The sequence below is a fragment of the Euprymna scolopes genome, chromosome 8, assembly GCF_053919585.1.
Source record: "Euprymna scolopes isolate OS-2025 chromosome 8, ASM5391958v1, whole genome shotgun sequence".
NCBI lineage: Eukaryota > Metazoa > Mollusca > Cephalopoda > Sepiida > Sepiolidae > Euprymna > Euprymna scolopes.
In genome coordinates this window covers 168,834,695-168,849,348 of record NC_136489.1, presented here as the reverse complement: position 1 = coordinate 168,849,348, position 14,654 = coordinate 168,834,695, and the positions used below count along the sequence as shown (strand labels likewise).

General features: G+C 29.7%; 1 pseudogene; it reads left to right on the top strand.

Annotated features, from left to right (window-relative positions):
• The first annotated feature begins 14,262 nt into the window (after positions 1-14,262).
• Positions 14,263-14,396, top strand: LOC145284257 (U2 spliceosomal RNA; annotated as a pseudogene).
• The last annotated feature ends 258 nt before the right edge of the window (positions 14,397-14,654 follow it).

The following is a 14,654-nucleotide window of genomic DNA, read 5'->3' as shown; positions in this document are numbered from 1 at the left end:
CATAAAAGTGTGAAACATAACATGAATACTCTCCATTGTCACTTGAAAACATTGGTCTTGGTAGGCAGTTTATTAGATGCTGAAATAGTGGTCTTGGTATGGTGTGCTTAATATTATTGTATGCAAAATTTAAAAACACAAAAGAGGGTACAATCAATATTGAAAACGTAACATCTGTCACAGAAAATAGTAATTTATAAATATCAAAAGAAATATTATTCTGTACTTAAAATCTTAAACTTACTGTTAACAATAATTTAAAATGGTGATCAGGATGAGTCCAACAACTTAGTCCTTGAGCTTTCTTATTGGTCATAGTAAAAAGAAATTGTAGTCTTTCAAGTTTGTTGGTCGCATTGGGATTCTTGGAATGTATCAACAGATTCCTGCATATGAATCTTTGTTAATTCCACACAATACAAAATATATATACAAAACAAAGTAAAGCATAGTATAGGGTTCGTTAAGACCTCTAATTATTTACCAACTATTGATAAAAAGAGAAAAACACTGGAAATGTTTCTTATAATGTATCAATATTCAATTGTTTGGTAAAATTCTTAAATTATTTGAATGTTTATTATAATTTCTAATTAGTGACTTGTTATCATCAAAATCCGCCCCAAAAAGTGTCCTTTCTTTTATTAGGTATCAGAATAGGTATCCAGATTTCTACTTCTATACAAATGTGATATTGTAGTACAGTAAATGTCAAATTGTTTTTCAAGTATTAGTTTGTAACGTTTGTACTGACTTCATCAGATGTCATGTAAGGAACTGAATTCTATTTAAGACTTTATCTGAAGTGTTTTTATTTTGGTAGATCATGTGTGATTACACTGTAGTAATTGCGCTGATAGCATGTTAACTACAAATGACAAAAGTGAAATCAATTTCTGATTCAGCTACACAATATAAACTAAAGGAAATCAAATTTGCAAAATAAAAGAAAAATGTAGTTATGGGTTAGTTTGGAGTTAGAATAAAAAGCCAACAAAACAGTTAGTTTGTATTGTGTAGATTGTTTAATTAACTTTGTTCATTTCTGATAGTATTGAGAGTGGTCAATGAAAACCTTAATTTCTGACAAAATACTGTAATTTTCTTGGATACCCATTCGTAAAAAGTACCTTTTTTGTGAAAAAAAAGAACACTCCCCAGATCACCTTCACCACCTAAAACACAAAAACAAAAATATCTTTATTCTTCAAATATTGTGCACATTGTTAATGTATAAAACAGATCCGCACCACTTGGTGAAATCAAGAACAGTAATATTTTAGTAAAGAAAATATATAATTGATTTTCAGTAATTAGTTTGAATGAATATCAGAAAATGTAATTGTTTGATGCATAAGAAAGAACTGACTGTTTCTAATTTCGTTTCCTTTAAATTTCATTTTTGTCCAATCCAATCTGAAGGAGGCGGGTGGTATACCCTGCGTTGTACAGTTATTTTTAAGACTCTCTCCAACATGTATGTAACACAAAGGGTTTTTCCATGGCGCATTTCGCATTCTTTTCCTTCTGGGAAAAGTTTCGTAATCATGTCTGAATGATAAGTCAGAATTGTTAATGTTGGCTCAGTGTTTTATTCTTATAATCTGTTGAACAAAGAATCAATCAGACTGTCTGTGTGTGTCGGTGTATATGAGAAGTTTATTTTAGATCCCCAGGGGTTAGACCGTGTGTGGACCCTGTATTTTTAAGAATTTTCCTTTCTCGTTCCCTTCCCATCTTGGGGAAGGAAACTTTTTTTTATGGTGGCTCAGAAGGTTTGCTGAGCACTCTTCCCACAAAGGTGGGATGGGTAAATTTTTTTTTTATTTGGTTGACTGGAGGGCGGGCTGAGCACTCCCCAAAAGGTAGGAGCCGGGGAACTTCTCCTCCCAGAAAGGGGGCCCTGGAAGGCTTCCCTCTCCCCATATTTTTTTTTGTTTTTTTGTGTAAGGTTGATCTCTTTCCGAATGGAGTAAGCGGAACCGACAGGGGGGGGTCAATCAACCATACAAAAGGATATCTATCTCTTAGTTGAAAGAGGGAAGGTCTCCCTGTCCTCCCATACCCCGTCTGAGAGAAGTATCCCCAGCTCTCAGCTTGGAGGGGTGTAGGAGGGCTTAGCCCGCCCTCAAGGCAAATAGTCTGACTGTCTGCCTTATATAAAAAGGCGATTTTAGCTGGTCAGGCGGTATGACCTGCGTTGACTATTTTTCCTCCACCTGTTGACCTTCCCTCCCTGTAAGAGGGAGCCGTGCTACGCAGATTAGGGAAGAGCTGAAGGGGTGATTTGTTTTTTTTTTACCCCTCGCTATAGGGAGGTGGCAGTCATCCAACCAAAGAAGGGGATCAAGCAGGGAGCATTCTCTCTCCTGCATTAGGGAGGGGGTTATTTTCTTTTTAAGTGTGCCCGTTTTAATAATAAACACATTTTATTAGTTTAAATATTAATATTTATTTTTAATAATAGACACATTTTATTATTTTAAATATAAATATTTATTTGTAATAATAAACACATTTCATTTTAAATATTAATATTTATTTATAATAATAAACACATTTTATTCTACTTTAAATATTAATATTTATTTTTAATAATAAAAACATTTTTATTTGAATATTAATATTTATTTTTAATAATAAACACATTTTTATTTTAATATTAATATTTATTTTTAATAATGAACACATTTTATTATTTTAAATACTATTATTTATTTTTAATAATGAACACATTTTATTTTATTTTTAATATTAATATTTATTTTTAATAATAAACACCTTTTATTATTTTAAATGTTAATATTTATTTTTAATAATAAACACTTATTATTTTATTTTAAATATTAATATTTATTTTTAATAATAAACACATGTTATTTTATTTTAAATATTAATATTTATTTTTAATAATAAACACATTTTATTATTTTAAGTATTAATATATATTTTTAATAATAAACACATTTTATTATTTTAAATATTAATATATATTTTTAATAATAAACACATTTTATTATTTTAAATATTAATATATATTTTTAATAATCAACACATTTTATTATTTTAAATATTAATATTTATTTTTAATAATAAACATTTTATAATTTTAAATAGTAATATTTATATTCATTAATAAACACATTTTATTTTATATTAAATATTAATATTTATTTTTATTAATGAACACATATTATTATTTTAAATATTAATAATTATTTTTAATAATAAACACATGAATTTTATTTCAATATGCATAAACATTAACGTTGTAATTTAAAAAGAAAATGCTATTAAAAATTATAAAAAAAGGTAAAAAAAAAAAATTCCGAAAACATGGAAACAAAATATTTTTACGCAAAAAGTATTAGCATATGAGTTAAATAAATAACTGTTGCCAGAGGTATTTGTAATAAAGTGTATTGTAAAATTCCAAAAATATTAGCATATGAAATAAATAAATAAATGTTATTAAGTTCTATAAATAAAAAGAAAGCAGTCAATATAACTCCTCGAAAAATGTAATTCAAGCCCTAATTTTTTTTTCAAATAAAGGAGCAAGGACCAAGGTTCCATGAAAAAAAAGAAAAAACAAATAACGTGGTTTAAAAAAAAGGTTTTAAACTTCATTAATTATTTACTATCGGGTTACTAAATTAAGTATTTACTTTTTAATAGACAATTAAAAATTGGGATGGGGGGGGTCGTGAATTAAAAAAAAAAACGATAGTCTAAAATATTATATTCGATTTATTGGAAAGAACATAAAATTTCACATTGACCCTGTAAATATAGTAAAAATAGAATCAATAGAAAAATTTTGATAGATTTTAAAAATTAAAAAATTGAAAAATATTGAGTTTTGAAAATTCATTACTGTTTAAAAAAAATATATTTGGGTTTGTATGACTGTACACATAGATTCCAAAAAGTTGTCAAAAGACAAATATATAACAAATAAATGTAAGCAAAGGCAAGATAAGTTACTTTTCTATCCAACTGGATATATTTTTTGTGTTTTTATTCAATGTAACATATCTATTCAGCTCGAAAAACATACAGTGTTTACCGATGTATTCGAAAAATGCCACCCGTTGTTTACAAAGCCATTTGCCGGAAGTGACGTTTTATCTAAGGATGATCAAAACCGTATAGAATGAACCTTTTTTTTATATAAGTTTTATTCAAACAGGCTTTATTTGAACTTAATGGACTTTTTTTTGTATTTATTAACTGTTTTATTCTTTTTATCAAACAAAAATAGAATTTTTATATTGACATATTATGGACTGTTTTTCGAACATCGAAATTTTAAAATTAGTTTTATTAAAAAAAAAAAAAGACGGTGTTGTTTTTTTAATTGAATTTTTCAACAAACTTTTACAGACATAATGGACTGTTTGTCAAACATCGAAATTTTAAAAATAAAGTTTTATGACCCTTCTAGAGTTATCGAATCTATAAAGTCTATTTTTTTATATGCTAGTGCAGAGAGTGATCCGTGCTAGATTAAGAATGGCTTTTAATAATAATAATGTGGAAGCCTTTAAACTGTCGAATATGATTTTTAGTATACTGTAATTTTCGTGTACATAAGCGTCCTCATGAAAACAAAATATTTTTACAAAAAAATAGTAGCATTGAGTTAAATAAATAACTGTTGCCAGAATTTATCGAATTTTTATTTTTTAATAGCATTTTCTTAAAACGAATAGAAAAATAATTTCCCATGAAAAAAAAAAGAAAATGCTATTAAAAAGTATAAAAAAATGTAAAAAAAAAAAAAATTCTGTAAACATGGAAAAAAAAATATTTGTACCCAAAAAGTATTAGCATATAAGTTAAATAAATAACTGTTGCCAGAAGTATTTGCAATAAAGTGTATTGTATAATCCGAAAAATATTAGCATATAAAATAAATAAATAAATTTTAATAAGTTCTATAAATAAAAAGAAAGCAGTGAGATAAAAAATATAAAAATACGTACGTAAAATTAAAAACACACCGACTGGTTTTAAAGAGGGTGATAAAGAAAGTGTGAGAGAGAGAGAGAGGGGGGGGAAGAGAAAGCGGTGTATAGTGAAGTTAGTTCCTTTTAGAATAATAAAATTTGTTTATTAATGAAAAATCGAATCAGCACAAAAATTAAGTGTTTCCATAGTAACCAAAAGCGGTGCATAGTGAAGTTAGTTCCTTTTAGATTCGCCATTAGTGGACGTTGACGTCACGTCACGTGACATTACTAAGCGTTTTTAAACGAATAGAAAAATAGAAAGAGGGTGATAGAGAAAGTGAGAGAGAGAGAGAGTAAGTGTGAGAGAGAGAGACGGTGTTGGTTTTACTCCTCCCCCCCTTCCAGCTTAAGAGGTATGAGGTCACGTGGTAATATACAAAATGGCTAATTATTTTAATACATAAATATTATGATATTTTTATTATCGTCTAATATTTTGAAAGGTGAATTTTTTTATTCCTGTACATTTTTTCCTGACATTTTTCGTTAAAACTCTTGTATAAATAATATTTTTAACCAGTTAATCACGATGGAAACATTGTCATAAAGTTTAATAATATATATAACGAAGGAGAAGAGAAAATGCAAAAGTATCGGAGACAGAACTTGTTATTTACAATTGTTCGCCATTAGTGGACGTTGACGTCACGTCACGTGACATGACTAAGCGTTTTTTTTACGTATGAATTACATTGGATCATACAAGAATTACGTAATAAAAAGCATTACAATGACAGGTTTTTTTGGGCCCCCCTTGGAGATAACTGATACGTTTACCCCTTTCTCCTCGTCCGTTTAACGTGAAATTTCGATATTTGTCATCCGGGATATGGGGCTTCGATATGATAACAAATTTATCAAGTCTGGTTGTGTCTTTCAAAAGTTTTAGCGTTACATACAAACATACAAACTCACAGACGTTTGAGATTTATATATATACTAGCAGGGCTACCCGGCGTTGCTCGGGACCGTATAAACAATGAAAAAACAAAAGCAGATATTGAACATATGTTTGATTCTTAGGGGAGAGGAATCTTTCATCTCTATGTATTATTTGTTTTATCTACCCTAGGACTGGTATTGTTCATGTTTTATCCCTAGCGTAGGTAATTTACAGCATGTATATGAAATTGTTTTACCTTAGGGAGAAGAGAACAGGTAATATACAACATAATGTGTCTATATTACATCCCTGGCAACGCCTAGAAACCAGCTAGAACATGTATTTCAGTCAATCTTTATTATATCCTGGGCTATGCCGGGAAACCAGCTAATCTCTTTTTAGTGACTTGACCACCAAAATACCTCCCTAAGTGTGTCCTTTCTTTTGAACTTATTAGATATAGGTATCTAGAAATGTGTGTGAAATTTTGTTGAATGCATTGTTCACTATGATTTTCTTATTGTTCTACACAATATCAACTGTAGCGAAATAACACAGTAAACTTAGTGTAGTGTTAGAATAAAGAGCAAAGGAAAAAATTAGAATCATATTTTGTAATTGCAAATCTAAATTTGCTAGCATGTACCAGTATTTGCCAGGTTGTGGAAATTTGGAACTTATAACATATGTAGTGGCCTTTTCCTAGATACCTATTGCTAAAAATTATACTTTCATTTTGTTAGAAAAATCTCTCTTCAGATGCCCTGCATCATTCAAAATAAAAACAAATATTTTTATAATTGTTTCAGTATATTGCTACACAATGTGAAAGTTTTTAACGTTTGTAAAAAAAATCATGAATGTGCTTATATTGCAAAAAAGAAAATATCAGTGCACAGTATTGAAAGTGTTTGAGATTCAAAAGTCTGTAACATTTCTACTAACTTCATAAGATGTCATGTGAGAAACTGAATTGAATATCAAGACATTATCTGAAGCGTTTTTATTTTGGTGTAACATATGTGTTTACAGTGAACCTTAACTTTTAATAAACAGATTGGTATGCAATGACATAGGCTAAGAATCTTTAAAATATATATAAATTGGAAAAATGTGTGAACAAATGAAAAAAAAAATGATCCGCTCCACTTGATGACATCAAGCACAGTAATATTTTAGTGAAGAAAATATGAAATTGATGTTCAGTGATTAGTTTGGATGAATGAGAAAATGTAATTGTTTGATGCATAAAAATAACTCAGTTGCTGTATTTGATATTAAGCAGCAAAATATAGTGATTTGAATATTTGGGAAAACATCAAACCAGATTATGTAAAAAGAAAAAAAAAAGATGAAATTAGAAAATATATATTTTATGTTTATGAGTTCTGCCAATCAAAATTTTGTGGCAGAAATTGGGTGATTACCATGCAATTTTATTTTGGTAAAATTCTTAAATTATTAGAATGTTTATTATAATTTCTAATTAGTGACTTGTTATAATCAAAATCCGCCCTAAAGAGTGTCCTTTCTTTTATTAGGTATCAGAGTAGGTATCAAGATTTCTACTTCTATACAAATGTGATATTTCAGATCTGTACATAAAAAATTTGTTGAATATATAGGTTGAGAATTGTTCTGTGTCGCTCTCTCTCACACACACACGCATTCTCACTTTTATAGATATAATAGATAGATTACTCTAGATATATTTCCATATGTCTGAATACCCTATATACAAATTTTCAAATCTGTAGATAAAAAAATTTGTTGAGTATATAGGTTGAAAATTGTTCTCTCTCTCTCACACACACATTCTCAATTTTAGAGATATAATAGATAGATTATGCTAGATATATTTCCATATGTCTGAATACCCTATATACAAATTTTCTAATCTGTAGATCAAATATTTGTTGAATATATAGGTTGAAAATTGTTCTTACTCTCTCTCTCTCTCTCTCTGGCTACCTCACACACACATTCTAACTTTTCTAGATATAATAGATAGATTATGCTAGATATATTTCCATATGTGTGAATACCCTATATACAAATTTTCTAATTTGTAGATAAAAAATTTGTAGAGTGCATAGGTTGAGAATTGTTCTCTCTATCTCTCACACACACACATTCTAACTTTTAAAGATATAATAGATTATGCTAGATATATTTCGATATTTCTGAATACCCTATATATAAAAATTTGTTGAATGTATAGGTTGAGAACTGTTCTCTCTCTCTCTCTCTCTCTCTCTCTCGCTCACACACACACACATTCTCACTTTTATAGATATAATAGAAAGATTATCCTAGATATATTTCTATTTGTATGAATACTCTATATACAAATTTTAAAATCTGTAGATAACGAATTTGTTGAGTATATGGGTTGAGAATTGTTCTCTCTCTCTCTCTCTCTCTCTCTCTCACACACACACACACATTCTCACTTTTATAGATATAATAGATTATGCTAGATATATTTCCATATGTCTGAATACCCTATATACAAATTTTCAAATCTGTAGATAAAAAATTTGTTGAGTATATAGGTTGAGAATTGTTCTCTCTCTCTCTATCACACACATTCTCACTTTTATAGATATAATAGACAGATTATGCCAGATATATTAAAATATGTCTGAATGCCCAATATACAAATTTTGAAATCTGTAGATAAAAAATTTGTTGTATACATAGGTTGACAATTGTCCTCTCTCTCACACACACACACATTCTCACTTTTATACATATAATAGATAGATTATGCTAGATATATTTCTATATGTCTGAACACCCTATATACAAATGTTCAAATCTGTGGATAAAAAATTTGTTGAATGTATAGGTTGAGAATTTTTATCTCTCTCTTTTTCTCTCTCTCTCTCTCGCTATCTCACACACACGCATTCTCACTTTTATAGATAAAATAGATAGATTATGCTAGATATATTTCCATATGTCTGAATACCCTATATACAAAGTTTCAAATCTGTAGATAAAAAATTTGTTGAATATATAGGTTTAGAATTGTTCTCTCTCTCTCTCTCACACACACATTCTAACTTTTGTAGTTATAATAGATAGATTATGCTAGATATATTTCCATATGTCTGAATACCCTATATACAAATTTTCTAAACTGTAGGTAAAAAATTTGTTGAGTATGTAGGTTAAGAATTGTTCTCTCTCTCTCTCACACACACACACACACAAGTTCTCACTTTTATAGATATAATAGATAGATTATGCTAGATATATTTCTATATGTCTGCCTACCCTATATACAAATTTCCAAATCTGTGCCCAAAAATGTGTGGAATATATAGGTTGAGAATTGTTCTCTCTCTCTCTCTCTCTCACACATATTCTCACTTTTATAGGTTATATAGGTTGAGAATTTTTTGCTCTTTCCATCACTCACATTCACACTTTTATAGATATAATACATAGATTATGCCAGATATATTTACATATGTCTGAATACCCAATATACACATTTTCAAATCTGTAGATAAAAAATTAGTTGAATATATAGGTTGAGAATTGTTCTCTCTCTCTCTCTTTCTCTCTCTCTCACACACACATTCTCACTTTTATAGATATAATAGATAGATTATGCTAGATATATTTCCATACGTCTGAATACCCTATATCAAAATTTTCTAATATGTAGATAAAAAATTTGTTGAATATATAGGGTGAGAATTTTCCTTCCTCTCTTTCTCTCTCTCTCTTTCTCACACACACACAAGCTGAAAATTGTTCTCTCTCTCTCTCTCTGACTCTCTCTCTCTCTCACACACACACACATGGTCATTTTATAGATATAATAGATAGGTTATGCTAGATATATTTCTATATGTCTGAATACCCTATATACAAATTTTTAAATCTGTAGATAAAAAATTTGTTGAGTATATAGGTTGAGAATTGTTCTTTCTCTCTCTCTCACACACACATTCTCACTTTTATAGATATAATAGATTATGCTAGATATATTTCCAAATGTCTGAATACCCTATATACAAATTTTCAAATCTGTAAAGATAGAATTTGTTGAATATATAGGTTGAGAATTGTTCTCTCTCTCTCTCTTTCACACACATTCTCACTTTTATAGATATAATAGATAGATTATGCTAGATATATTTCCTTATGTCTGAATACCCTATATACAAATTATCAAATCTGTAGATACAAAATTTGTTGAGTATATAGGTTGAGAATTGTTCTCTCTCTCTCTCTCTCTCTCTCACTCACTCACTCACTCACTCACTCACTCACACACACACACACACATTCTACCTTTTATAGATATAATAGATTATGCTAGATATATTTCCATATGTCTGAATACCCTGTATACAAATTTTCAGATCTGTACATAAAAATTAGTTGAATATATAGGTTGAGAATTGTTCTCTCTCTCTCTCTTCTCTCTCTCTCTTTCACACACATTCTCACTTTTCTAGATATAATAGATAGATTATGCTAGATATATTTCCATATGTGTGAATACCCTATATACAAATTTTCTAATTTGTAGATAAAAAATTTGTAGAGTGCATAGGTTGAGAATTGTTCTCTCTATCTCTCACACACACACATTCTAACTTTTAAAGATATAATAGATTATGCTAGATATATTTCGATATTTCTGAATACCCTATATATAAAAATTTGTTGAATGTATAGGTTGAGAACTGTTCTCTCTCTCTCTCTCTCTCTCTCGCTCACACACACACACATTCTCACTTTTATAGATATAATAGAAAGATTATCCTAGATATATTTCTATTTGTATGAATACTCTATATACAAATTTTAAAATCTGTAGATAACGAATTTGTTGAGTATATGGGTTGAGAATTGTTCTCTCTCTCTCTCTCTCTCTCTCTCTCACACACACACACACATTCTCACTTTTATAGATATAATAGATTATGCTAGATATATTTCCATATGTCTGAATACCCTATATACAAATTTTCAAATCTGTAGATAAAAAATTTGTTGAGTATATAGGTTGAGAATTGTTCTCTCTCTCTCTATCACACACATTCTCACTTTTATAGATATAATAGACAGATTATGCCAGATATATTAAAATATGTCTGAATGCCCAATATACAAATTTTGAAATCTGTAGATAAAAAATTTGTTGTATACATAGGTTGACAATTGTCCTCTCTCTCACACACACACACATTCTCACTTTTATACATATAATAGATAGATTATGCTAGATATATTTCTATATGTCTGAACACCCTATATACAAATGTTCAAATCTGTGGATAAAAAATTTGTTGAATGTATAGGTTGAGAATTTTTATCTCTCTCTTTTTCTCTCTCTCTCTCTCGCTATCTCACACACACGCATTCTCACTTTTATAGATAAAATAGATAGATTATGCTAGATATATTTCCATATGTCTGAATACCCTATATACAAAGTTTCAAATCTGTAGATAAAAAATTTGTTGAATATATAGGTTTAGAATTGTTCTCTCTCTCTCTCTCACACACACATTCTAACTTTTGTAGTTATAATAGATAGATTATGCTAGATATATTTCCATATGTCTGAATACCCTATATACAAATTTTCTAAACTGTAGGTAAAAAATTTGTTGAGTATGTAGGTTAAGAATTGTTCTCTCTCTCTCTCACACACACACACACACACAAGTTCTCACTTTTATAGATATAATAGATAGATTATGCTAGATATATTTCTATATGTCTGCCTACCCTATATACAAATTTCCAAATCTGTGCCCAAAAATGTGTGGAATATATAGGTTGAGAATTGTTCTCTCTCTCTCTCTCTCTCACACATATTCTCACTTTTATAGGTTATATAGGTTGAGAATTTTTTGCTCTTTCCATCACTCACATTCACACTTTTATAGATATAATACATAGATTATGCCAGATATATTTACATATGTCTGAATACCCAATATACACATTTTCAAATCTGTAGATAAAAAATTAGTTGAATATATAGGTTGAGAATTGTTCTCTCTCTCTCTCTTTCTCTCTCTCTCACACACACATTCTCACTTTTATAGATATAATAGATAGATTATGCTAGATATATTTCCATACGTCTGAATACCCTATATCAAAATTTTCTAATATGTAGATAAAAAATTTGTTGAATATATAGGGTGAGAATTTTCCTTCCTCTCTTTCTCTCTCTCTCTTTCTCACACACACACAAGCTGAAAATTGTTCTCTCTCTCTCTCTGACTCTCTCTCTCTCTCACACACACACACATGGTCATTTTATAGATATAATAGATAGGTTATGCTAGATATATTTCTATATGTCTGAATACCCTATATACAAATTTTTAAATCTGTAGATAAAAAATTTGTTGAGTATATAGGTTGAGAATTGTTCTTTCTCTCTCTCTCACACACACATTCTCACTTTTATAGATATAATAGATTATGCTAGATATATTTCCAAATGTCTGAATACCCTATATACAAATTTTCAAATCTGTAAAGATAGAATTTGTTGAATATATAGGTTGAGAATTGTTCTCTCTCTCTCTCTTTCACACACATTCTCACTTTTATAGATATAATAGATAGATTATGCTAGATATATTTCCTTATGTCTGAATACCCTATATACAAATTATCAAATCTGTAGATACAAAATTTGTTGAGTATATAGGTTGAGAATTGTTCTCTCTCTCTCTCTCTCTCACTCACTCACTCACTCACTCACTCACTCACTCACACACACACACACACACATTCTACCTTTTATAGATATAATAGATTATGCTAGATATATTTCCATATGTCTGAATACCCTGTATACAAATTTTCAGATCTGTACATAAAAATTAGTTGAATATATAGGTTGAGAATTGTTCTCTCTCTCTCTCTTCTCTCTCTCTCTTTCACACACATTCTCACTTTTATAGATATAATAGATAGATTATGCTAGATATATTTCCATATGTCTGAATACCCTATATACAAATTTTCTAATCGGTAGATAAAAAATTTGTTGAATATATAGGGTGAGAATTGTACTTACTCTCTCTCTCTCTCTCTCTCTCTCACGCACACATTCTCACTTTTATGGATATAATAGATAGATTATGCTGGATATATTTCCATATGTCTGAATACCCTATATACAAATGGTCAAATCTGTAGATAACAAATTTATTGAATAGATAGGTTGAGAATTGTTCTCTCTCTCTCTCTCGCAACCTTACACACACAACCACACGCAAACATTCTGACTTTTATAGATATAATAGATCGATTATGCTAGATATATTTCCATATGTCTGAATACCCAATATACAAATTTTCAAATCTGTAGGTAAAAAATTTGTTGAATATATAGGTTGAGAATTGTTCTCTCTCTCTCACACACTCACATTCTCACTTTTATAGATATAATGTATAGATTATGCTAGATATATTTCTATATGTCTGAATACCCTATATACAAAGTTTAAAATCCGTAGATAAAAATACGTTGAGTATATAGGTTGAGAATTGTTCTCTCTCTCTCTTACGCACACACACACACACACACACACACACATTTTCACTTTTATAGATATAATAGATAGATTATGCTAGATATATTTCCATATGTCTGAATACCCTATATACAAATTTTCAAATCTGTAGATAAAAAATGTATTGAATATATAGGTTGAGAATTGTTGTCTCTCTCTCTCTCTCTCTCTCTCTCTCTCTCTCTCTCTCTCTCTGGCTACCTCACACACACACATTTTCACTTTTATAGATATAATAGATAGATTATGCTAGATATATTTCCATATGTCTGAATACCCTATATACAAACTTTCAAATCTGTAGATAAAAAATTTGTTGAGTATATAGGTTGAGAATTGTTCTCTCTCTCTCACACGAAACTGTGCGCTCGGCTTCTTCCCCCCCTTCCCACCCCAAATGCTTGGGAAACTGTGCACTGTTTTTGTTGGTTTTCAAGCTGCCTCTTCCCCCCCCACACACACACACAGTTTAACAGTAGTAGGAGGTCAAGAGAAAGAGGGTGAGAGAGAGAGAAGAGTAAGTTGGTGAGAGAGAGAGAAAAGAGAAAGAGGGTGTTGGTTTTATATTTTTATTATCGTCTAATATTTTGAAAGCTGAATTTCTAATAAAATGTGCATCTATAGGAGATAATGCCTGGGAATGTGTTCCCCCCCCCCACAGTTTAACAGTGGTGTGACGTCAAGAGAAAGAGGGTGAGAGAGAGGGAAGAGTAAGTGGGTGAGAGAGAGAAAGAGAGAGAAAAAAAAAGAAAGACGGTGTTGGTTTTGTGAAAAAAGTTGTTATTTACAATTGTTCGCATTCTTGGCCTTTTGGTCAAGATCAAAGTGTAGTATCTGTTCTTCAGATGCTGCACTTCTATTTCTTGTTCTCTTTCGGTGGAGGAGAAATCCTCCACGACTGAGACAATTTTTATTTTTGTACCTTTTCTCCACGTTAAAAAACGACCCTGGTGTCTAACTCTGTCCCGTGGGGAGGCATAGTAAATAGGTACAATTGTTCGCCATTAGTGGATGTTGACGTCACGTCACGTGACATGACTAAGCGTTTTTTTTTTTTAGTATGAATAACATTTTTTGTTTTAATTATAAAGTCTACACTTAATTTTATAGAAAATGATGTATATATAATAGAAAAAAAAAATTACTGGTTTTGTTGGATTCAAGTGGATCCCCCCCCCTCCAGTT